This window comes from Phycodurus eques, chromosome 4, assembly GCF_024500275.1.
Source record: "Phycodurus eques isolate BA_2022a chromosome 4, UOR_Pequ_1.1, whole genome shotgun sequence".
NCBI lineage: Eukaryota > Metazoa > Chordata > Actinopteri > Syngnathiformes > Syngnathidae > Phycodurus > Phycodurus eques.
Window position 1 is genome coordinate 18,211,137 of NC_084528.1, and position 26,887 is coordinate 18,238,023.

At 42.6% G+C, this 26,887-nt stretch overlaps 1 protein-coding gene across 2 annotated transcripts in view; it reads right to left on the reverse strand.

Annotated features, from left to right (window-relative positions):
- si:ch73-22o12.1 (nectin-2) overlaps positions 1-26,887 on the reverse strand; it is a 151,981-nt gene that overhangs the window by 86,364 nt on the left and 38,730 nt on the right. The window lies entirely within an intron of this gene.

Genomic DNA, 26,887 nt, shown 5'->3' on the forward strand with positions numbered 1-26,887 from the left:
TAAATCATCCAGACGGTGTTGCTTCTCTATCACCTCCCACTTGCCGATACCAACACATTCCTGTGCAGCAGCGAAGAGTCAAAATAAATATAGTTTTGTTGCCGAACGAGAAACTGAGCGCTGGCGCTTTAGAACGACAATCTGCAAATGTTTGTGTGCGTGTGTAATCCAGGTCTCTGTGAAAATGTAATTACTGTTATGAGTAAGCTGGCATTAAGTATATGTCAGTAAGATGGCACCTGTTTCAAGTAAAAGTGGATTACCTGCAAATATGCAACTTTAAATTTCTGCAGCTCGGGTGTGCGCGTGTGCCAGTGTGTGTGTGTGTGTTCACAATGTGCACACTACACTGTAAGATGTTAGAAGTGTTGTTTTTAAATCCCAACTCCCACTATTATACAAGTTAATCGCCTGCGACAGAAAGTCAAAGCTGACGATTTAAGTGCTCACACGCTGTACACTGCTAGAGTTCCTGTTGTTCCACTTGAGTCCTGTAGGTGTTGTTATGTTTCAAAATGTTGTCGAATGCTAATGCTACCAAACAAAGCTTCCCTTATCAGTTGTGCCTTGATTTGAGTCTAAAACTCAAAGAAAGAGACACAGACACACATTCAGGGGTATTTATTATGTATTGCTATTTTTTATTTATCAGAGGACAATAAAACGAGGAATGGACAGATTATCGACCGGGCCGACATTCATCATGTTTATGCAAATCGAAATGTATGCAAACCCCCCCCCCCCCCCCCCCCCACACTATTAATATATTTTAAATCCAACTGCTGATAAGAGATAAATTTAAAACTAGGTGAACTTCTGGGAGCTATTTATTTATGTATTTACATTTTCACTTAACTTTATAAGAGATGCTGCTGACGCTGGGAACTTCCTGCATGTTTTGTTTTTGTTTGCTCTTACAACTTATGTAAGATAATTGGGTGAAAAAAAAAGCAGTTTACTAAACATGATTCCAAGTTTTGATGCCAATATTTTTGCTTCTAGTGCAAATGAATATTATCCCCAAATATCGGTTATTGGCCTCCTCTACCACTAATTGGTGTTGCACTGGGAAAAAAAGAAGAAAAAAACCCATCAGTTTCAGAGCCTAATTTTATCCAGTTGTTTATTGACTTTGCACAGAAGCAGCTTCCTGTTTTAAGAGTCACTGTAAAATACAGCAACATTTAGTTCATGGTACCGTTTTATTGTAAAGATGCTTGAACTGGTCCAGAATGCTACTCAAGTGCTGACTAGAAGCCAGAGAAAAGTATTTTTGTGTGTGTTTTATTACCCTCATCGTAAAAGACAGTAACATTTAGTTCAGGGTACTTTTCTAAAAAGATGCTCCAGCTGGTCCAGAATGCTACTCAAGTGCCAAATAGAACCCAGAAAAAAGTCCTTTGTAGTCTTGTATCAGCCTCACTTGAAGAGACAAAAACTTTTAGATCATGGTATTTTTTTCTGTGAAGAGGCTCCAGCTGGTCATGAATGCTAGTCGAGTGCAGACTAGAACCCAGAGAAAAGTTTGTCGTCTTGCATTATCCTCACTGTAAAAGACAACAGACCCTATTCAAAAGTTGCCACCTCCGAATTGGGTATGTCCACCTTTAGATACTTGTACACACACCAAAGAAAGCTAATTTCACCTTCACATAAACAATTACCAGAAGATCTAGGTCAACTGGTTTATTTCGAGTCTAAGCTGTTGAGTTGAAACTAGTATTAGGAGGACTGACGCACGCACAAGAGTGGAAAGCCATAGGCTGGGAGATAAAAGGAAAAGGCCAGCGCTGTCTTTCTTTTAGACAAACAATAAACTCCACACCTTTTCTTCTCCGGGGAGATGTGAGATAAATACAAGCAGCGAGGACTGAGTAAAAGAAAAGAGTGAGAAGGAAGAAAACAAGGCCTTTCCTAGAATAACAGCAGCTCTCCCAGGACCAGCCCAATTTGAAACCACAAAACAACACCCTTGTAAGCCACAGAGGACCCTTTGGACAACCACCAGGCAGTGGCCCGCAGAGGCTCGGGCCAGCTCAAATGATTTTTTTCCTCTCCCTGATGACCGCGAGAAATTCATACGCATGAAGGCCCCGCGATGGCTTCATTGTGATTTTTGCATTTTACTGTAGCGTTTTTCAACCTGAACTAGGCTGACTCGCCCAAGATTAGCTCTGGGAACGGGACTTGGACTTAAGTTGCCACAGAAGCGAGAAGCAGCAGCAGCCGTGAGGGGGGGGAAGCTGGACTGCTTCATTGACACCAAATGTAATTTAAAAGAAAAAAATTGACACTGAAGCAGCTATTTCACGCCAAAGATTACGTTAGCGACTCGACAACAGTGATTTTGGACAATATGACTACATTTTCCAAGTTCCATTTTTTCAGATCCTGTCAAAAGTGGTTGAAAAGTATAAACAATTCACAGTTGGAATTCAAGATTCCCAGATGGGTGAAACATTGTCACCTTGGTTTGTTTTGAGTATGTATTGGATCTAGTACCTATAAGGGTTGTGGCCTAGTGAGTGACATCAGGAGCTAAAGTCTGGTTGGCTGGTTATTTCATTGTCAGCGTCTGGGCATGAGAGAGTAGCCCCTGGTGAGTGTTCTCATTTTGAATTTGTGTTTGATTTCAAACGAAATGCTTTTTAAGACAAATCTTTTCTTTAGGCTTTACGATCAGGATTTTTGGGGCCGATCACCGATCAAGTTTAAAAAACCGATAACTGATCACCGATCCAATCACAAGATGGAGCAATGTGCCCATTTACATGACACATTGACATGTATATACTTGTGTAATGTATGACTTGTTCATTTATTGTGTATACTTGTGTACTGTATACTGAGTATTGTATCTTCAAATTTATTCTCTTGCATTTTAGACAAAAGTTAAAACATCAATGACCTCTAGGGGGCATTCAAGGATTGGCCACTGACATAACTTTAGTTAAAATCAATATTACAACATGACAGAAATAATTACAGAAATAAATGTGTTGTGTGGAGCCGATCGATGAAGTCATTGACCGGATCGGCGAATTATGACATGAAAGCCGATCAGCATAAAATGTAAAGTCTACTTTTCTTATTTATTTTTGACACACCAGTTGGGAGTCACCATTTTCAAAGACTCGACTATTGCCAGTTGCCAAACTTGCCCAGAAGATCGTGAGTCTGTCGGCCACTTTGGCCTATAACCTACACTGCCTAATGCTACTTCATGTACTTGCACCAGGACGTGGCGACTGCACATCACGCAAGGGCGAAGCTCAACCAGAGCCGTCTGTCTGTCATTCCGAGGCAATAAGAGGAGAGCCAACGTAGGTCAACTCATGCCGGAGTGCCGAGGAGAGACAGGCTGGCCTTATGAGACGCTACACTGCCTAGGGGAAATTAAAATTACACATGCAGGAAGACACACAAAGGGCCTTTTCGTCGATGGTCCCTGAACCCTCGAGACTCTGTCATTCAAGTAGCGGGGACGCTCTTAGGCGAGGGAGAAGGCATTTGGAAAGAATAATTGCAAGTATAAATATTTAGAGAGCGGCAGTCATAAAAAGAGAAAGGGAAGGAGATGAGTCTAGTGGCAGAACTGAGGGAATTGGAGGATAGAAAAGGCAGTTCAAGGGTAAGAGGGGAAAAAAAGAGTGGGAGAGAGGATGGAAGGGTTGGAGGGGAGGAGCGCGCCAAAGACGTGTGTCGCCTACGAGTGACGCTCCAGACACCGACGAATGCCCCAAACATCTTTAAGTCGTCAAGTTCTGTCATCTATGGTTATGTCTCATGGCAACTGGCCAAACACACAACCATTAACCGGCTTCTCTGATCCTCTGGCGTCACATTTACATTTCCATATTTCCCACCACTGGTGTGTGAAGAGGAAAATGAACATGGAGGGGAGGAGGAGGAGAGGGGGAAGGTGTGGATGAAAGGGTGCGAAGAGAACACTGTGCCAGGAATAGGGAATGAACAAGGGAAGAGGCGGCAGAGGAGGAGAAGGACATGGACCGGGAGAGACAATGTGATAAACAAGGTTAACGGGAGATGGCCGAAGGGACAAAAGAGCGACAAATAAGGCGGTGAGGAAGAGAAAAGAGTGGGTGAAAAATGGACCTCGTCAGGATGCCGAATGAAAAGAGATGGCACGGGAAGAAAGAAACAGAGCAAAGCGACTGCACAACTGACCTTGTTGGAAATACGTACGCGCTCGCATGCACGCACGCACGCGCACACACACACACACACACACACACAGAGAGAAGACGCCTGTAAAAGTGCATCAATGCCACAGAGTAATTCAAGAAAAGGCTTGAGTAGGTACTCTGGCTTCCTTCCACTACATGTTTAATCTGCGAAAATACAGGGTGAAGCAGAAACGACAGATGTTTTTTGAAAAACTCAAAATAATTAATGGTAGCGGCAAACAAATTTTATTGACATCCATGTGTTCGTATTGAAATAGCATTTGACACAATCAAGTGTGGAAAACATCCATGTGGGGTCCTTTTTCATTGATGCATTTCTAAAGGCGTTGATGGAAGTTGGCTTCCACCACTCTCTCCAACATTGCTCCATTTATTTGGTCTGTGGTCTTTTGTCTTGCTTGATCTGTGTTACTGTGACCTCTGAGCGTTACATTGAGATGATAAATAATTTCGTTGTGCCTAAATTGCGACGAAGACCATGCATATCGGACGTGTGTGGTTTCAGCAGGATGGGTTGACAGCCCACACAGCCAGACCATCAATTACTCAGTGGCCGGTGATCACCTCATTTCCAGGTTTGCTGACACTCCTTGGGCCCCTTGGTCACCTAATTTGTCCATGTGTGATTATTTGTATGTGGGGACACCTCAAGCCACAAGCGTATGCAAACAGACCCTGTACCCTGAACCAGTTGAAGGAAGTTATTCACCTGGAAGTCACCCAAATCAACAGAGCAATGTTGGAGAGAGTGGAATCAAACTTCCATCATTGCCTTCAGAAATTAGTCAATGAAAACAGATACCACAGGATGAGTGTTGTTTTCCACACTTTATTGCGTCTAATGCTCTTTCAATATAAACACACTGATGTCAATAAAATGTTTTGCAGTTACAATTTATTATTTTTTTTTTAGCTTTTCTAAAACATCTGTCCTTTCTGCTCCAACCTGTATATCCATTTAAAGTATCTGGTCGCTGGAGTGTACAGGGACCTTTCCAAGCCACGACAACAAGGCGCTCTAAAGTGGCCACGGCAGTGTGAAGGCCCTGTCTGCACGCTGTCCGTAACATTGGACTCGCCCCCGCCCCCTTTTTTTTTGCCTTTTCTCTGTGACTTGCATGCACTCACGACAAAGAGGCACCCTAAACAACCATGCCCGCCCGAAGCTCCAGTCCACACGCTGGCTGTCAAGTTTGACTTAACCCCGGGTCTCCTTCCAGTTTTTTTCTGTGTGACATGCATGCACTCAGGGCTGACAACGAGGCGCTTTAAAGAGTTTAGAGGTGTTTTTTCAAGGTGAAGGCATAGTTAGCTAGATAGTTATGTCATTGTGTCTTTGGACACATTTTTGGCAATTATCTTCAAACATGTATAACGTATTTAGAAATAGGTCTTTCGGGTGAATGCTTTCATTATTTAGTGGGGAATTAAGGAAAATGTACCAAATCCTGGATAGATAACAATCTGCTGCAAAACCAAATGTGTGTTTTTTTTTTTTAAGATGATGCCCACCCCTCTACAAGTTTAATGGATACAGGGGTTTCAGTTAACCATGGTACCATTATATGCGGTTTTGAGGTTACAAATGGCATGCAATGAACTAGATTCTGCAGCAGAGTAAGAATACATGGCCACTCCGCATAAAAGTCATGCTCAGTTACTGTTGTACTTACTGTTTTCCATGATTGTTTAATAGTTATGACCTAGAAGTGTGCCACGCACAAATATTAACTGACATTCTGACTTTCATAAGAATTCGTGTTACGTTGCCACAGAAACGGAATTCGAAACCACCAGTAATCCCACACACCAACCAACAAGAAATTAGCCAGGGTTAAATGGCATTCAGTAGAGGCTAGATTCCTAATTTGGATCAATTGGACAGCTTCACAGGTACCCAACTCCTACATAGGCCGGAATTTTGTCTTTACGATTTCTGGATTATTTAGTGAAACATGAAGTCTCTCGTAATGTTTTCAGGAGTTTTGTTGGATCCACACATGCACTGAATTTCAACAGTTTCTTCTTTGGTTCTTGCCCTACTGTTACAGAAAATTAAATGGACCACATAGTTTTTTTTTTTCTGCAGAGACCAGAACTCCAATTTTGATCAGGTGCTAACAGATGCAACAAACTCCTTTTTCATGCAATTAAATGCCATGTATAATTCACAGAGAATTGAAAGAAAACGTCCAAAAATGCCCTCTCCTACAATACAAGAAGTTTGGTGTTGAGTCGTGTTTGCATAATCCCGCAAAATAACAACGATGAAAACCCCACAATGTAATAAATAAAAAATAAAAAAATAAAAAAATGTATCTTCCGCCTATCTGGGACAGCTTGTCTGCATAAAAAGCAATGCACGCACACACATGCACCCACACACACACGCACGCACGCACGCACGCACACACACACACACACACACACACACACACACACACACACACACACACACACACACACACATTCTTGAGCCTGCCTCTGCTTGCCTCATTCCCTCCGAGGCTGACTTTGACGCCTAATGGCATCCGTGCCCTGCGCGTGATCCCCACTATAGTGGAGAAGAAGCGCCTCATCCGAATGGGGAGAGCGAGTGGAGGCCATCACCTAAAATATCAAACGGCCTTCACAGCTAACACACTCTGCCACTTCATCAGGCAAGTGGCTGCGGAGTGACAGGTGGGCTGCCAGCAGAGCGCCAGCATTGTCCGTGCTCCTCCAGATTGCTTCTTCTCTGCTTCGTCATGTCGTAATATACCAGTGTAAAGTTTTTTACAGGATACAAAAATGTTATCCTGTGATACAGTGCAGGACATGTCTGCCAGCAACTCTGATGATTTTGTGCTGAAAGGGCAACAAAGTGTAAAGGATGGAAATTGTTTAGTAAAACAATTGTCCCAACTCCCGACATTACAAACATCTCATTACATGGGGTCCTTAGTTTACGATGGTCCCAACGTATGATGTTTCGAGGTTACGAACGGTGCACAAACTATTTTGCGCAGCGTAAAAATACTTGGTCAAGAGGCACAAGACGACACACACAGTTACTGCTAGACTTAATGTTTCACACATTGGATTGTTTTATATTTATGGACTTTTATACAAATATAATAAGCATTTTAAACAGTGTAAACAACATTACTCTAACTTGCTTAAGTAAAAGAAGGCAAAAGTCAAAAGCAGCGTAGAAACACCACTGGTACCTCTCCACTCACCATTTTTGGAAAATAGTCACTTCAATTCTCGTAATGGTTTCCAGTGGTAGTGCACCGTTTAACTCAAATCCACAAGTTTCCGGCAGACAGCTCTGTGCTGTATCTAGCCTAAATCAGCCTTACTTCACAATTTAAGCAAGCACTGAGATGGACAATCCTCAGTTTATCAAGGAGTTCCATTTCTATGGGAGAGATGTAAGCCAAAATTGTACATGAATTGAAATACCCTGTCGTCTACCACGAAGCTATGGCGACGCTGTAGTAAAGTCATAATTACAGTAAGTATTTACTTTTACCGTCAGTAAGTATTTTTTATGACAAATACTTCTCGGCCATAAATATAAAACAATCGAACGACAAACAAGTATGACGGTTACTGAGCGTGCCTTCGCTTACCGCATGATCGCGTATTCTTACGCCACTGTGCAAACTAGTTGATTGCGCATTGATAGTAACCTCAAAATCATGTCAGGACTGTCACATACCGACAAATTTCTGTACTCTCAGTTGCAAGAGAACAAATGTATCAACATGCATAATGGACGCAAGTTTTACCGATATCTGCCTCCTGGACCTGTTAGCGTAGTGCAATGTCCATTTTTTTTTTTTTTTATATATATATTTCATAAGAGAGATATTTCCTGAATCAGAGGCCGTATCGCCCACCCTGAGAAGGAGGATGTAGGGGTGTTACCCTTTGGCCTTTCTTGCTCACTAATTTCTCAACAACTAATTACTGTACGTTCTCATTTCTGCAGGTCAGTGCAAAATTCTTGCTTTCTATTAATCTAGTTGTTGTGCCCACCCACTCCACTGGTGAACATTAATAGCTTTGACATAGGCGGTGGCAGAGTGGGCAGTCACTGCTCTGCCCTGATGGAATCTAGTTTCTGCCTGGTTACTTCCTCCCTCAAGCGAGGAGTTTTATTATAGTGGAACAAGATGGCTTCACTGGCCAACCTATCGAAGCTGATGACTTGACAAGCTCCATTTTTGCACCCGAAGGCGGCACCTATGTAATGAAATGAGGTTTTTCGATACCGCCAGAGCCATTTTGGCAGGAAAACAATGAATGCCAATGTCGGCAGCTTAATGATTGGCTGCCAGTGACCACAGCGTCGCAAACATCCATAAATATGATTAAAATGCTAAACAATGTTTCATCCCTTATGAATGAATGAACCGGTTTGCACAGTGGCGTAAGAATACATCGGCACACGGCGGCACGCATGTTTTGCATTTGATGGTTTCAGATTTATGGCCTAGAAATATTTCTCCTACAAATATTTACTGTAATTATGACTAGCAAATGTAAATTTCTGCAGACTAGGTTGGTCTGTGTGGCTTTCACATTTTATTTAATTTTCTACACCACTTATCCTCACTAGGGTCACTGGTGTGCTAGAGCTTATCCCTACCATGCATGTTTTTAGAATAAGGGAGAAAACCGGAGTACCTGGCAAAAAGCCATGCAGGCACACGGAGAACATGCAAACTCTACCCAAGAAATACAGAGCTTTTATAGTAAAACAAAGTGTATTTGCACAGGTCCAAAATGCACCTTCTTAAATATATAAATCCCCCGGCAGTGTCTTAGCGGTGACATTTTCCTCACGCCAACACACTCCAAATTTAGAAATTCATTGACTCATTTGGACCAGTGCACAAAAGCCCAAACACAAACACACACACACACACACACACACGCACACGCACACATACACACCACACGCTCATTTGCTTTGCTAAATGTTAGCCGCTTCAGTGGCACTCAAGTGCCAAACAAAATAATTTATGACATTTATGACACTGAACTATGAGACTACTTCCTGGCATTTTTGTATGAAAATAACATTTTGGGGACTGAGTCAACCACTTATTTAGGCTAAATACTATGAATACTATAGTACTCAGTGCTTGAAATTAAATTGATTGGTGCCTTGAAGCAGGTGAGGCAAGATGGCGTACACTACTTGGGTAACAAGCAGATACACTGTTGATTCATTTTCAATTAGTTTACGATCTCAAGAAGTCAACATGAACAGGAAGCATCAAGAAGAGTTCAGAATATTTAGAGGCGTCCTTTATAAATATTGATTATATTTTATTAATGGACAGTTAATTTCCCCCATTATAAATTAAAGAAATGTAGTGAAATGGCCATTCCCTAGCAAAAGTAATTGTTTTTTGTGACCACTTGTTGCTAGGCAGAATTCAAAATTATTTGTTCCTGATGCTACACCCACACATGGCTCACATCCTGGTTCTTGGTCAATCAGTTACTCCGAGCCAAAAATACAGGCATACTGTGATTTTACATAAAAAAACACCCACACACCAAGAACCCCTGCCCATGACATGATCAGCTAGGCTGGGCGAAGATCCAGGGAAATTCAGTCAAACAGACAGTCAAAAAGACACTCTCTCACTGGCAAGATCCAGTACACTGTAACCCATACACTTGCCGGCGAGAGGACAAGCTTCTGTAGTTGCAAAGCTCAAGCCATCCGTTGCAGGACTCGACTGATATTTTTTGCACTTTATTAAACATAAAATACACCACCTCCTGAACTAAACCTAAACTTCTGCCCTTGAGAACAGAACAACCAGCTGCCACTTACCCACCAAGTTGGACAGCACTGGTTCCTCTGACCTTCACATCAACACGCAGATGTGCGAGCACAGCCACACGAACCCCTCCACACAAACACCCTTGGATACACTTTGGTATCCAGAGAGCAGAGCGGGGAAGCCAGCTTAGCTTTGACAGGCAAGGCTCTTTGACAAGCCAAGAATAAAACTCGGAAATGAAGACTTGAGCCACGCGTGTCATGTCCTTATTGACCTTTCCCGGTGGACTCTCCAATCAATAGCACGAGATCAGGTTTTACAAGCAGCCGCCTAGACATTTCTGGACGTCTACGATGACGTTCCTTGTATAATCCATCCGTGCTGTAGGCTACAGAGAAGCTGGGTTTGATCAATGAGTACATTGAAATAGTGTTCCCCCGTTATAATGCAGTTCATCGTTTCTGGTGTTTTTAAAAAAATGTTTTTTTGGGTTTTGACAATACAGTGAACCCCCACCATTATTCACTGAAAACTGCCTATAGATAGTATTTCAGTGACATTACGCACCGCCATGTTTGAGGCATTGTTTTGTTCTGGTACTTATTGCGTGTCCCCATCTCAACCGCCAACTTAGTGGACAAACAAATACTGATCATGTGGCAATCTTGGGCCAAATCAACTATGTTGAATAGAAGGGAGGTGGATTTAGCCAAAGCCTTGTCTATTCGGGGGGGGGAGGGGGGGGGGAGACAAACACTTTTCTGCCCAGTGTTGTACCTGAACTAGTTCAACGAATGAAAGTTCATGAACTTGTTCATATTATGGACGAACGTGAATTGAACGAAGTGTATTTATGCTTGCTGAACATTATTGCAAACATGCTCATTCGGGCGTCTGTGAACAGTTTTTGAATGGCAGTTCATTTTTATTCATTCGCATGCTAGGTGTCTTAGGTTTCCGGCAGAAAACCCTGCTAAACCCAGTTAACGAGCCTTCTGTGTCGGGGCAAACGCCTTATTTGGAAACCCAGCTACCAACAGTTGTACAGCGGCATGAGTCATCAAAACGCGATCCGTGCCGGGAGGGAAATCTGCATTGGTTGGTGACAAATAGCAAGGTAAGTTACTGTTTGCTCATCCCTGGTAGGGACATAAGTGTTTTTCCTTAGTATTTGACTGGGGGGGCGATTGATACTGCAGTGAAGAAAGCAGGTGAAGCACTGCGAATTCCCAGGTGGGTCACCGTTTTACGATTACCTTACTGGGCTTAGGTACATGTAAAAACCCCTTGCGAGTATTCACATGAAGGGGGTGGGAGTTTAGTTCGAGCGTGTTAGGCAGTTAGAGGGACAGCTGCAGTGACCAGGGGTGTTGAACAAAAAAGACTTGACAGCTCTCAAGGGGGCCTAACCATTTGGAAGTAGTTCCTTTTTGGAACAGTGAATGGAACACAACTAGTTTGCGTAGAAAACGAACTTTCCCAACACTGTTGCTACCATGTGGCTTCTATAGGCCAACCCTTTGGGTAAGAGTCAACTACTAGCTCTTAGAGGCAGGGCTCGCTCCCTATTCGCGAACAGCGAGGGCTCACTATATATTTACTATAATGCCCTCGCATGTGGGAAAGGAGAGCTGCAAAGCCGAAAAGAACAGTAGAACAGTGAGCACAACACATGCCCAAGTTGCTGTCAGCCACAGCTCTCACCAACACATTCACACGTAAACGTCACATGGCACCACACCAGGCCCAGCCTCTGAAAGGCACCTGCATGTACACAGACACTACAACAGTATTTTCTATATAGTTTATGCTTGCAATTTTTGTGTGTGTGTGTACAAATATGTGTTTAAAAAGTGTGTTTTCATATGTTTAAGTGTTTTTAAAGTATGTAGGAGGGGTAAAATAAAAAAACTACATCTTCTCTATATCGCAGAATTTGACAATGCGGTGGGTCTGGAATGTATCCCCATGATAATGGGGAGTTCACTGTACCAAGCATTGAAACATGAGCCAGCTCTGACGCAACCAGAGGAAGGCCTTCATTTTCACTTTGTTCGAAGTGATATGATGAAATATTTGATTAGTGAACATATACAGTGAGGACAGGGGGTGCATGAGGAAAAAATCATGCAAGATGAGCGAAGTGGAAGAGACGTGGAGGGTGGGGACACAGGGAGACACGAAAAAGCTTCAAAGCATCAAGGAGAAACAAACAGCTGGAGGAGAAACCTGCACTGGGAGAGGTGTGTGTGCGTGTGTGCGCACGCGCGCCAGGGAGAGAGCAAGCATCCGTACACTAATGCATTTCTTATTAAGTTGCCTGTTTATACAAACATGCCCCGAGAAAAAGAGAGGATATTTGCAAAAATAAGCATTTACCAATTCAATTTAGTGCATCGTATTAATAAGAATGCCGTAGGAGGGATATTTGGAAATTCTGGCTCATAAAAAGCACATGAACTTTACCTCGAAATGCTAAAAACCCTCTTCGGTGCACGAGGTGGAGCGGGCCTTGAAATCTGGCTATGGGGGCATAGTTTGTATGTAATGCAGTGAAAGGTCTCCAAAGTCACAAAAATATGGAGAAATCGGTAAATCCTGTGAGACTTTGCTGCATGTGTTTAGCTCTGTGATGATAATCGTACAACTGGAAACTGAATTATTATTAGTTGTCAGGTAGCATCACCGATATGTTGACAAAAATAAATGTAAAAAAATAGTTGAATGTACACTGGAGAATGAGCTGCGTTTTGTCTATAAGGAAAACTTAAAAAATGTATGGGATGTACAGTAGTTAATATACAATACAGAAGAACATCTAAATTACACAAATTTTCAGGAAAATATATATCAAAAGTAAAAAAAAAAACTTTTTTTTAATTAAAAAAGTCAAAAAACATCACGCAAGACGTCTGCAAATCTCTTGAGAAGTCGGCAAATCTCACAAGACTTCTCGCAAGTCTGTTTAGCTTTTTCTAAGTTTTTTTGCTGTCTGATAACCATTGAAAAGCTAATGGAGCTTAGCGTAGGGGTAGTCAGTAGCAATAGTGGCTTGAATGCTTGCAAAAAAACAAATCTAAATCAACAATTAAATAATGGAATGTACAGTCACTATAAATTGAGCAACTTGCTTCTCTCTTTCCGTCCCTGTATGTCAGTTATGAATGTTAAAATGTTCACTTATAACAGTGCGTGTACAGTTAATAAAGCCTTAAAGGTGGTGACAGATCATTTCTACTCCTTTGGGAACAATGTGTCAAAATTGGAAAAGATCAGAATATGACAACATACATACGATGACCACAAAAAAATTGTCCTGTCAAATGGGGCCTGTAACATGAATGATGGGTGTGTGAATGAAATACTCTCACTCATCAATTAATTAGGCACATCTCAGAGAGATGCCCCCCTCTGGAGCCAGGCCTGGAGGTGGGACTCGAAGGCGATGGACTTGGTTTTCACTTGCCCGGAAGCGGGTCACCGGGGCCCCCCTCTGGAGCCAGGCCTGGTGGCCACAACCCGAAAGAGTAACGTGGGTCCCCCTTCCCATGGGCTCACCACCTGTGGGAGGGGCCATAAGGGTCGGGTGCAGTGCGAGCTGGGCGGTGGACCTTGGCGATCCGATCCCCGGCTACAGAAGCTGGCTCTAGGGACGTGGAATGTCACCTCTCTGGCAGGGCAGGAGCCCGAGCTGGTGTGTGAGGTCGAGAGGTTCCGACTAGATATAGTCGGACTCGCCTCAACGCACAGCTTGGGCTCTGGTACCAGTCCTCTCGAGAGGGGTTGGAATCTCTCCCACTCTGGAGTTGCCCATGGTGAGAGGCGTCGAGCAGGTGTGGGTATACTTATTGCTCCCCGGCTCGGCGCCTGTATGTATGGGTTCACCCCGGTGGACGAGAGGGTAGCCCCCCTCCGCCTTCAGGTGGGGGGACGGGTCCTGACTGTTGTTTGTGCCTATGCAGCAAACAGCAGTTCCGAGTACCCACCCTTTTTGGAGTCCTTGGAGGGGTGCTGGAGAGCGCTCCCGCTGGGGACTCCATCGTTCTGCTGGGGGACTTCAATGCTCACGTGGACAATGCCAGTGAGACTTGGAAGGGCGTGATTGGGCAGAATGGTCCCCCCGATCAGAACCCAGGTTCTGTTATTGGACTTCTGTGCTCATCACCGATTGTCCATAACGAATACCATGTTCATAAGGGTGTCCACACGTGCACTTGGCACCAGGACACACTAGGTCGCAGTTCGATGATCGACTTTGTGGTCGTGTCATCGGACTTGCGGCCGCATGTCTTGGACACTCGGGTGAAGAGAGAGGCAGAGCTGTCAACTGATCACCACCTGGTGGTGAGTTGGTGCCGATGGTGGGTGAAGATGCCGGTCCGACGTGGCAGGCCCAAACGTATTGTGAGGGTCTGCTGGGAACATCTGGCGGAATCCCCTGTCAGAAGGAGTTTCAACTCCCACCTCCGACAGAACTTTGCTCATGTTCCGGGGGAGGCGGGGGACATCGAGTCCGAGTGGACCATGTTCCGCGCCTCCATTGCTGAGGCGGCCGACCGGAGCTGTCGCCGTAAGGTGCCTGTCGTAGCGGCAATCCCCGAACCCATTGGTGGACACCAACGGTGAGGGATGCCGTAAAGCTGAAGAAGGAGTCCTATCAGGCCTTTTTGCCCCGTGGGACTCCTGAGGCAGCTGATGGGTACCGGCTGGCCAAGCGGAATGCAGCTTTGGTGGTCACTGAAGCAAAAACTTCGAGGAAATTCTGGTCCACAATCTGGCGTCTCAGGAGGGGGAAGCAGTGCACCATCAACACTGTGTATAGTGGGCATGGGGCCCTGCTGACCTCAACTTGGGACGTTGTGAGCCGGTGGGGAGAATACATCATAAGGGAAGACAGAGTCTGGGTTCTCTGAGGCGGGCTCTTCTATCTCTGGGGTTGAGGTCACCGAGGTGGTTGTAAAGCTCCTCGGTGGCAAGGCCCCGGGGGTGGATGAGAATCGCCCGGAGTTCCTCAAGGCTCTGGATGTTGTAGGGCTGTCCTGGTTGACACGCCTCTGCAACATTGCGTGGGCATCGGGGACAGTGCCTCTGGATTGGCAGACTGGGGTGGTGTGTTCCAACTACAGGGGGATCACACTCCTCAGCCTCCCTGGTAAGGTCTATTCAGGGGTGCTGGAGAGGAGGGTCCGTCGGGAAGTTGAATTTCAGATTCAGGAGGAGCAGTGTGGTTTTTGTCCTGGCCGTGGAACAGTGGACCAGCTCTACACCCTTGGCAGGGTTCTCGACTGTGCATGGGTGTTCGCCCAACCAGTCTACATGTGTTTTGTGGACTTTGAGAAGGCATTCGACCGTGTCCCTCAGGGGTCCTGTGGGAGGTGCTTCGGGAGTATGGGGTACCGAACGCCCTGATACTGGCTGTTCAGTCCCTGTACGACCGGAGTCAGAGGTTGGTCCGCATATCCGGCAGTAAGTCGGACTCGTTTCCGGTGTGGGTTGGACTCCGCCAAGGCTGCCCTTTGTCACCGATTCTGTTCATAACTTTTATGGACAGAATTTCTAGGCGCAGCCGAGGCGTAGAGGGAGTCCAGGTATGGTGGCCTCTGTATTACATCTCTGCTTTTTGCAGATGATGTGGTTCTGTTTGCTTCAACAAGCCGTGACCGCCAACTCTCACTGGAGCAGTTAGCAGTTGAGTGTGAAGCAGCTGGGATGAGAATCAGCACCTCCAAATCTGAGACCATGGTCCTCAGTGGGAAAAGGGTGAGAAGCTCTGTCATCCGGGAGGATCTCAGAGTAGAGGAGCCAGATGAGGTGGCTGGGGAATCTGATTCGGATACCTCCCGGACGCCTCCCTGGTGAGGTGTTCCGGGCACGTCCCACCGGGAGGAGACCCCGGGGACGACCCAGGACACGCTGGAGAGACTACATCTTTCGGCTGGCCTGGGAACGCCACGGGATCCCCCCGGAAGAGCTGGATGAAGTGGCTGGGGAGAGGGAAGTCTGGGCATCCCTGCTAAAGCTACTGCTCCCACGACCCGACCTCGGATAAGCGGTAGAAAATGGATGGATGGATGGATTGATGGATCTCACAGAGAAATAAAAAGCAATATAATGCAACAGTCAGACAATTAATTGCCAGCCTTTATGGGGACTATGACATTGCATTTTTATTGGATCGGTTTCACACAGACACTGATTTATATTAACTGTCATTTTAATGGCTGTACAATGTGGTGTTGGTGAACTACACTGGGTTATGATTTGAGGTGACCCCAATGCATGCATGTCTGACTGGAAGGGAAACACCAGGTCTCAAAGTTCCTAAGTCTTGTTTAGAAAAAGAAAAGAAAAGAAAAATAGGAGTGCACAAAAATCTTCAAGAAGCATGAAAGAATGTGGACAGGGAACCCCCGATTTACACCCTGGATATGGTCCAGCGTGTGAGGGAAAATCAGTCATATAGAGACACCATATATTAAGGATGGAACTTTAAAAAAAACATCCAAACACGCTTGGTTCTGAACTCTCTTTCTCTTTCTCTCTCTCTCTCTGCCTCACCCTCACCCTCACCAATGAGGTGAAGCAGTGTGTACGCTCCAGAGCAAAGCAGAAAGTTAACCAAAATGGCGGCATGGACAAGTCATCTGTGTCATGGCTTCCAGTAATGATAAAGCCAATCATATTGCAGCGGGACACGTCACCAGAGATCTTGCATTGGAGCATTCTTACTACCGCATCTTTCTCGCGCAAACGCAAGATCTCTGGTACATATAACAGACGACTTAGAATTACAACTCGCAATGGAAATGACTACGTTCATGTTCTGATTACCATGGAAACTTTGCTTCACACGAGGTCTCGCGATGCTAGCATGCTAGTCTTTAAAAAGTGGGAGGCATGTACACAAAGGGTTGTAAACAGCGTTTCCCTAATTTCGATGTAATTACCATCAAATTAAAGCTGAAAATCTGCAGTGAAAGCACATCTTGTTAGTTTCATTTCAAAAATCCATTGTGGTGTTATTTAGAGCCAAAAAGATAATAGTGTGCATGTCCCAATATTTATGGCCCTGACTGGACGCATATATCAATGCTGCTAGCAACATGACGACGAAGTTTATAGAGTGAACTTTACGCACAAGCTGAGCTCATATACGCATTATAATTAGTTGGCCCTTTTTGAGCCAAGGCAACTAACTATTTTACATTGAAAATCTCAGGGTAAACCACCAAACAAAAATATAAAAAGACACAGAGCAGAATATTTCTTTGAAAAACCGAATAACATAGAAAATACATGTTTTGAAAATGGATGATAGCAAATAGAACGGGAACGGGTGTTCCTGATTTTTGGGTCGTTTTTGGGGGTGCGTAATATACTTGAGAGTATTCTACATGATAAATTATTGCATTCCAAATATAACTGATCTCAATGGCTGTTTTTAGGTTTGACTAAATGGACTGCAGTAAACCTTGGATGCATCACTGTATAAAAAACAAAACAAAACAAAAAACACCACTTTACTCCATGTTACTACAACAAACTTAACACTCAAGCTCAGGAAAAACCCTGCAAGAGAGACAAGGTGTAGGTGCAAAATAATCTGCGTGAGGTAGAACTGAAACAAAATAGCCAGAGCACAACCACGCATGTTACACACACATGGGTGGTGTTTATAAAGACACTCTTCTCCACTGGGTGAATAATTCATCTCCGGGTTGGAACGAAAGCGCTGTGCTCTCCTCCTCCTGAGCTCATCTCTTCATTATTGATAAACAGCAACATCTACACTGTACCTGACCCAGGAGAGAGCACGGAAAGACAAAGGACAGGGGTAGGGGGCAGGGTGGGGGAAGAAAAAAAAAAATAATTAAAAAAAAAAAAAAAAAAAGACTGCAATAAAGAATAACTGGCTGGAATGAAATGCAGTAAAAACTAGAACAAGGGAAAAAACAGAGGGCTGTATAACAAGAGGAGAGTTTAACAGGCTGGCTCTGGCTGTTTTAGGGTTCATAAAAGTCTTACAGACGGGAGTTTAGTGTGTCCAGAAAAAGACAGAGCCCTCCCGAGACGGACAAACACAGTACTGAATAAGTGACTGAATAAGTTTGAGGCTGGACGGCTGACAGACAACCGGCCTTTGGATCTGCTTTGTCGGACCCTGCATGTCAATCTACCTCTACAGCATCACTTCTTTCGTTCCACTATTTACTTTATTTTATATATATATATATAAATATAAATATAAATATATACACCGAGGAATTTTGTTTTTTTTTTACTGTTACACCTGCGACTCTGGGACAAAGAGAGCGTTTGCAGTTTTCAGATAAAAACACAAACACTGGTATAACTTGATAGTAGAATAATAATAAAATGTTTCTTTTTTAAAGTTCATCACTCTCTGGCGCAATCTTATGCCTCTAATTTTAATTATTATTTTACAACTGGGCACGGCGCGACACGACGCCCCTTACACAAGCTACAAATCTTGCTAGCATTTTGAAAACACTCCCTTTAATTTTCACCAGGATGAACCTACAACTGGTGTGTTTTTCAGTACGGGAAACCACTCAAAATAACTATAATAAGTTATAATAATATAAGAAGTACACCTAGTTGTAATAAATAGGCTGTCCCGGAGCAGACTGTGTTGCACATTAGACTAGGGCAGCAGCTATCTAATATTTTTGGAATCAGGTATTCTGATTATTATTCAATAATAATTATTATCCATCACCAACCAATTCATGTGATAAAAAATTATTTAGCGTCATTAACAGTAAAACACGTATGTGAAGTACAGGTACTATTTTTGTCCATTTGGGGTAGAAATTGTGTTCTACTGTAGTGTCTGCGACTGACTCATTAACCCTCTTCAAATCCAAACTCAAGACACACCTATTCCGGACTGCCTATTCACTTTAAAATTTCCTATATAATTTTTCATTTTAATTGTTTTATGTTCTGTTTATTGTATTACTTGATTTCTTGTAGCTATGTTTGTATGATGACTGAGTGGTTTGAAAGGCACCTATACTGTAAATAAAGTGAATTATCATTATAAATACAGTAAAGTGATTGAAAGTGCACCAGCATCTGTATCTATCCTTGACCACTTGTGGGGGCATTACAATACATTCTAACTGGAGATTGTAGGCTATATTAAATTCGCTAATGTCTACGATCGCAAACACAAAGTAAAGTATGATCCCAAACTTTGGAGAATGAAAAAAAAAAAAAAAATCAATGTGAGGTTTTGTACAAGCACAGTTCAAGCATTGTTCACAGCGGTCTGGGGTCAGCACCTAAGAAGTATCTCCATCAAGCTGCCATTTACTCATGTGGAGGCTTTGCACCTTTTTATCAGGTCTGGCGGGGAGCTTGCCAAAAGATCTTTCACACACATCACAACGGGGAGTGGGTTTATGCACACACACGCCACACACAAAGTTGGAAGTACTAGCACGTCATACGCAGCCATGAATTAAAGGCAATGTCACAAGTACACAATGTGAGAACCATGCCAGGTAATTCAACAAATGTCCCACTCACAGTGTGCGTGTTTTAATTCATCACTGTGTATTTGTGTGGACATCCATCCTGGCGGTGTGTTAGCATAATGTGAGTATACGTCCCTATTTCCGTGGGTGTGAGAGTCTGGCGAGGCGTCAGCGGATATTTCGGAATGGCCCACAGAGCAATCCATTCGGAGAATTAAAGTGGTAAGTCCCCTTCAGGCAAGAGGAATTCCAAGACAACGCCGCCGAGGGATCTAAACACAGCTGTTTCCAGGGTTCTGTTGTTTTTTTGGTCACCTTTGCTTCACCTTGGGGGAGTGTGCTTCATTTCCCAGCTGCTCTCCCCCCGGAAGAGTCGGGCAGACAGAAGACCCACCTCCACCCACCCCCACTGGTCAACTGTCAACTCGTCACTCATTCATAGACAGACAATAAAGGATTAAAAACAAACAGCAGTCCTGTCATATAAAACAGAGACGCGGCCATTCAGTGTTGTCGGTCTATAAGGGGGATCACACAGCAGGCTAGCAAAATCAATGGCAGCCATATGGGAGACAGAAGGTCAGGCACAACATGTAAATAAACACACAAGCAATGCTGAAATATTGTCATGAACTGATGATCGTGTCTGTCACAACATCCAGCCACGACCAGCTGGAGTGAATTACTGATGAGTCTTTTCGCGTGTGCGTTGGCTCGGAGAAAGAAGGTGAAGCAGGGAATATTTGAGGATGCGAGGTTAGATTATGTTTCAAACAACTGCTACCTCTGCTCTTCATTAAGTTATTGCGCATGTATGGACAAACCTTCACCGTGTCCATTCTGAGACCTTACACTTATGCCACTCACTGTGCATTAAGTCATCTCTTAATCCAAATAAACGATAGTAAAGAGGCAATTTCACAAAATATCAGATGAGGGAAAAAAAGGCATAAAATTACGCCAAAACATTGATAATATTGTCATTTATTAAGAATAAAGCTAAAATAATTCAGTTAAAAAAATAAACAATTTAAATGCAAAAAGAATATAAGGGTGAAGAAAATACTTTTTCAAGAGTTTTCAGAGGATAGTCATAGTAGCCTATTTCATATGACACTAAAGAAATATACTTTATTTCTCAAAATATTTTTTTTTATATTTGGGAAAATCTTTTTTCAAATTAAGTTTTATTTCACATGGACAAAGTTGTAATATACTAATAATGTACTTTTTAAAAGACTGAAGTCGTAATACTACCAATACTAAAATTTGTCAACCGAGACAAATTGTCGCAAAATTACAGTCAAATGCTTGAGATGTGCCTTTTTTAAAAACAATTTTCAGTTTAGGCTTAATACTATTTTTGGGATAATAATTATGCCCCTAACTTAATATTGCAAATATTAAGCATCCAACCTAATATGCCATGTTTGTGTCACCAAAGCTATTTGTATTGTACCTAAGGATTGCATTAATGGACTTATGTACAAGCCAACATAACAGTCCACACAGTGAATTCCTTTCCTTGGCATGTCAATGATTATATATTTATTTCTACCAACACTAGCTCATCAGTTTAACCTTTGCATGTTGACATGTTGATAATGGAAGTTGCTGCGAGTTCAGAAGCTGCCAACAATTAGACTGAAGGAAGAAGGCACAGACGACTGTAATGTAGGACAATAAATAAGCAAAGTAGCAGCAACATGAGCAGAACAAGTTGTGTTTATTTGAGCTGCCGCTTTGTATCTGTGTAGTTTCCAGTCCGCAGGGAGCCAGGCGTGGGCGGAGGAGAACGGACCATTGTCCGGAGACTCCATAGCGCTCAGGTAAGATGAAACTGCAACACTTTGCTATCAGTTCCAGTAAAAGAGGGGAAATGTGATACCAAGCTGGAGGAAGGGTGGTGAATGGATTAATGAATGAGAAAGAACAGGCAAAGGACTGTGTTTTTTCACCTCTAATCTGCTACAGTAGAGAAGAGTGATTGATTGCAAGGGTGTTTGATAAAGCTGATCTCTTTGCACTGACTATTAACATCAACTTTGTTGCGTCCCTGCATAGGAGACATCAGTAAACGGAGTCATCTTATCTTATCACCAGTCTGTCTCGTAGAATACAACCAAATAAATTAAATGATAAAACAAGGCAACCAGTCGTGACAGTAAGACTGCAACTACCATATAAAAGTGCTAATTAAAAATGCTAAGACATAGTTACAGGCTATAAATAAAAACAACAAAACACAAAGCCACTGGATTGTCCTTGAAGTAACAGAGTTGTGCCATCACTTATTCACCTTATGATTGATTGGTCAGAGAAACAAGGTTCTCCTTTTGTTTAATTTCACTAAAACGTCAAAGAGATTGTTGTAGCTCACCTTTAATGAAAAGGGCCAAGAATAACTGTGTTAGCTCCTTAATTGAGCATCACATACTTGACTGAAATAAGTTATTCGGAAAACGGATGGATGCACAGACAAACGGCAATTAATTTGGACAGTGCTGTGGAAGGTGCCCATTCAGGACCTATTAAAGACTGTAGTTATTATTTCCTACAGATAACCACGTCGATTAAAAAAAAAAAATTGTGTTTGCACGTAGCTATAAAATTGACTGAAAACACGGAAAAAAAAACATCATTACTCGGCATACATTTTTGTGGATTGGTTTTCGGAGGCAAGTTTTAACATTTTTGGTCAGGTACGATAACTTGTCAGTTGTTAGTTGGCACCACATTTAAATGGTACAACGGAAACGTTGGCTAAGTTAACACTAAACTCTTGTGTAATGTATCTTAACACATTCACTGCCATTGACAGCTTTAGAAGTCAAACTGGGAAGGCTGGCAGTGAATGAGTTAATTATATATAAGATGAAAACAAACCTATGGAAGAAGGGACTGTTTTAATTGGATGATTTTTTTTAATCCGCAACGTCCATTCAGCTGGTCGTTTTTCAATTACATTAACGATGAATCCACTTTGAGGTGCATTTGGAAAAGTACTGTACAGTGGAACCTCGATAAAACGCACCCCGATATAAAGGATAGCGGATAAAACGGACCATCAGGACTGAAGAATGTGTCCAAAAATGGTCTCCATTTGTCCCTTAAAATGCCATTGAGAAATCTGTTAGTTCTAGAATTTGCCGCTGTTGTGTTTACTGGCGAACACATTGAAGAAATGAAAGCAGAAGTACAAACTGAAGACAAGCCGACTGAATGAAAGCGGAAGTACAGGAGAACCAATTGCTTTGTTGCGGACAAGCTAATTGAATTTCTAGATGTGAAAAATAAGACTTGAGACTCGTTTCCCAAGGTTAGCATTTTTACTCTCGAAACACTGTTGACGTGTTAACCACAAGTATGTTTTTCTCAGTTTTTTGTTACAATGGTAGCCTTTAACTGGCTGCTAAGTTGACACTAAAGTTGTTGGATAATGTTGGATACGGTAGCATTAACTCTAGCTAGCACTAAGTTATGAAGGATAACGCAAAAGTTAATAGATTCAATGGATTTCCAGTTTTCCACATAATGTTAATATGACATGTCTTTGTGTCCATTGTTTTTTTTAGCAAATGAAAAGGTTTGTAGGGAAAAGGAAAGAGTTACATTTTTGCTGATGGTCACACGACTATGGACAAAGAACTGGTTAATTCAATCTTCCCACTGTTCAACTGACAAAAAGAAAAACCCTGTAAAACAACAAAAAATAGGTGATAATAGCAAGGACAAAGAAGCTCAACGGGCTCTTTTGAAGAAAAATGACTACCAATTGTGGCTTCATTAAACACGGATGTTGAACACTGCTACATTCATATCTATTAACATATGGGCTACTGAATCACAGTTTCTTTAGGTTCATTACAAAATATGCTTTAGACAACCTAGATCACTCAAACTGCACAATTTTGAAGAAGTAGTGGAGCAATTAGGGTTAGTCATTGCCCTACGGATGGAAACAATAACAACCGTGGCCCCTGTGTGAACTGTGAGGAGGAGGATCCAGTATTGATCAAAGACATCCCCAGATCTTCAGTCAGCGTCAGTGATGAAGAATTAAAAGGTCAGAAAGTCTGATGCCATTTATTAAAAGGGCCTGTGGTCTACAGTATATGACTCAATATTCCTGAGAGATGAAAAAAGTAGGAAAGCCCTTGCGGTCTATGAGGGGAGGGGGGACGGGGGGGGGGATTACTACCAGTACATTTTTTACTTGGATGGACGAATCCGTGAATGCTCTCAACCTCTGTTTCGAGGCCAGTTTTGAATAGCTGCGTCGATGTTGCTAATCTTCCCAGAGCTGACCTCATGTTGGTGTCTATATCACAAGGAAGTTATGAGTTACACGCCATTGCTTGTGTTTCAAGACAAAATTTAAATTACGCGCAAGCCTCAGAAATACCATCGCTCAAGTGAAGTGGGAAAAAAAGGACAGCGACGGATACACTTTCAGCCTTTTATAGAACTGCACTCGCAAAGACCATGGAGAAGAACCTAATCGTGAACTAACCACGTGGGAAATGGACAGCCGGAGTGGAGTGAACTCCCGATGTCATTCACGAGGCCACGCCCTTTAACGGTACACATTAACACACAAACACTATAGTGTGTGCGTGTGTCTTTCGGGTTGATAACACTTCATAAAACCATTTAACGTTAAATTGTGCTTTTCGCGGGTCCTGGAACATAATGACATTTGTATTCATTTTTAGTGGGAAAATTAATTTGATATTCAAATAAATTGAGTTACTAGCTTGGTCATGGAACAAATTCAATTCGTAAGCCAAGGTATCACCTTTTCCCTCAGTGACTTCAAGACACGATTATTCAACAATTAATTCCACACAATTGCCAGAATTCTTAATCAATGAATCTATTATTATGCCAATAATGAGAAATAGACAAGTGGTAACCTGACATAGGACGTTTTTCAATGTTGGCACTGATGATAAAATCCCTCCTCTCTAACATGGGTTTTATGTGGTAAAGGCTAAGCAAACACCAACTAACATATCTTCATGACGAGTCACATGTTCTGAAGAATTCTCAGTCAGGACATAATTAAAGTGGGCTGCCAGGGCTTTTGTTTACCATCGAGCCCCTTGAGGCAACATGACAGAAAAAGGATTGTGAGGTGAACGATGGCTAGAAGGTGAGAGAAGCACCCCCAACCCCCGCCATGCTCGACTGCCCAGCTTCAAGAGCCATTCAATAACAGAGCCTCTGTGTAATTAGACAGCGCTCTGACAAACACACAGCAAACAAATCCGTCTATTGGTGTCACATTAAAACGCTGCAGGGATATCCCCACTCCCTACGCCGGTGCCTTTTCCTTTGGAGACCTGACAAAAAAAGGGGGATTTGTACAGATTTAATTACGTTCATGATTCTGCCATCTTCAGTTGTAATCGCTTTTGGTTGGGGTTAAGTAAATCCCCCTACTACACGAGCCACCCACGCCCTTTTGTTGCCTTGAGCTAGGCATACACTGTACGACTTTATAAGTGTTAGTCCTAAATATTAACTCACCCTGTATGATTTAATCAACAAATCGAAAGACTGAAGTACTCACACTGCACATTTAAGATTGTTTCAAGATTGCAGGTGTCAATATCGGCACCATGTGTTTCAAACAAATCAAGATTACATTTCTGCCTTCTGTGGCATCTGAATGCCAAAAACAGCGTTGTGTACCTAGGAAAAGGCGCTTAACCCACATTGCCTATGAATGAATGTGGTTGGGTGTTTAGTGGTGGTCGGAGGAATAGCAGCCACACTTCTGTCAGACTGCCTCAGGGCAGCTGTGGCTACAGTAGTAGCTTACCACCACCAGGGTGTGACTGAGGAGTGAACGAATAATGCATGAAATTGTAAAGCGTCTTGGAAGTGCCTAGAATTGCCTATATATTTTTTTATTAATATACGCCACCTACGACTGACAAATTCAAGGTAACGTTTATATACTAATTTAACACTGTCTTGTTTGCAAACAGCTACCAGAGTTAGCGTGTCTACTATTGGTGAAAAAAAAAAAAAAAAATCCTATAGACTTGCTACAAATTCAAATACCATGACTAACTCGCATGGCTAACATGAGCTAATTTCTGCTCTGACCTTACTTCACAAAATGGAGAGTAGAAAAGTAGATACTCATTTTCTGAGAAATAAGTACTTTTACCGTTTGATTCTGATTTTATTTAGAAAAATTACATTTTCTTCTCTTTCTTCGACTTTACACCGATCTAATCGGCTTGATCGGTATCAGGCGATAATTACCATTTTATGCTGATCGGCTTTAATGTCATAATTCGCCGATCCAATCAATGACGTTTAAATACACACATTGTGATCAGATCTTATGATCAGATCGGTGAACAGTTAGTTTTTTTGTTTTTTAACTCTCTCATCGGCCCCAAAAATCCTGATCATGTAAAGCCTACCATTTTCTTTTTATGTTTACCAATATACCAAATATTCCATATGGTGTTTGTAAATAACATTGATTGCATTCAGTCGAAAAGTTATTTACCCAAATGTTTCTAAATAAATTTGACAGCTACTGTGACACTGTTAAACAGCACTATTTTTGCTCAAGGTTATCATACTGTCAGAATCTGATATCGGTCCATGACTATACCCAACAACACCCTTCATTAACAAGCTGTTCATCCACTTTGGGTAGTGATGAAAAAGCATTGGCTATTGGGAACTACAGTCGTAACTCAACTGCAAGAGTAGACTGTCTCGGTAGACCAAATTTTTGACATGGCAGCAACTTTATCCATTCATGTAATGACCAGGCAGGAGCAACCTATTGTTCCTAGACTAACGACATCCAAATCACCTCTGAATTAGTCTTAACTCCTTTTCTGAGAACATTCACTAACAGGCTAAAAAGTAAAACTTAAACTTTCGCAACAAAAATTTTTAACATGATAGAACATTCACTCGTTTGTGGTAGGACCTGTCGGGCGCAACTACCGATTAGTTGCTCCCGACAGGCCCTAGCACAAACAGTTGACCAACAACATCAGACGACATTAAAAATCCTCTCTAAATCAGTCTGTCAGGCTTTACCCAATAATTTTACTCACAGGCTAAAAAGTAAAAGGGGGGGGGGTTCTTAATCGTGAAATATTAACAGGTGCACACTTCTTTGAATGCTCAAGGGCCTCATGTTTTGGAGCATCAAGCCGACAAGTTTGTGCCCTGATATACAGTATGTTAGCGCATGTCTGAGGCCACCTAGTGAGTCTCCAAAGGCAGCAAATATCTGTCTGCAGAGTGCAAGCTTTTGAGTCTGTGTGTGTGTGTGTATGTGTGTGTGTGTTCAGTGTACCTCACAGGCAAATCACAGCACCGGCAGGCAGCCTTTATAAAG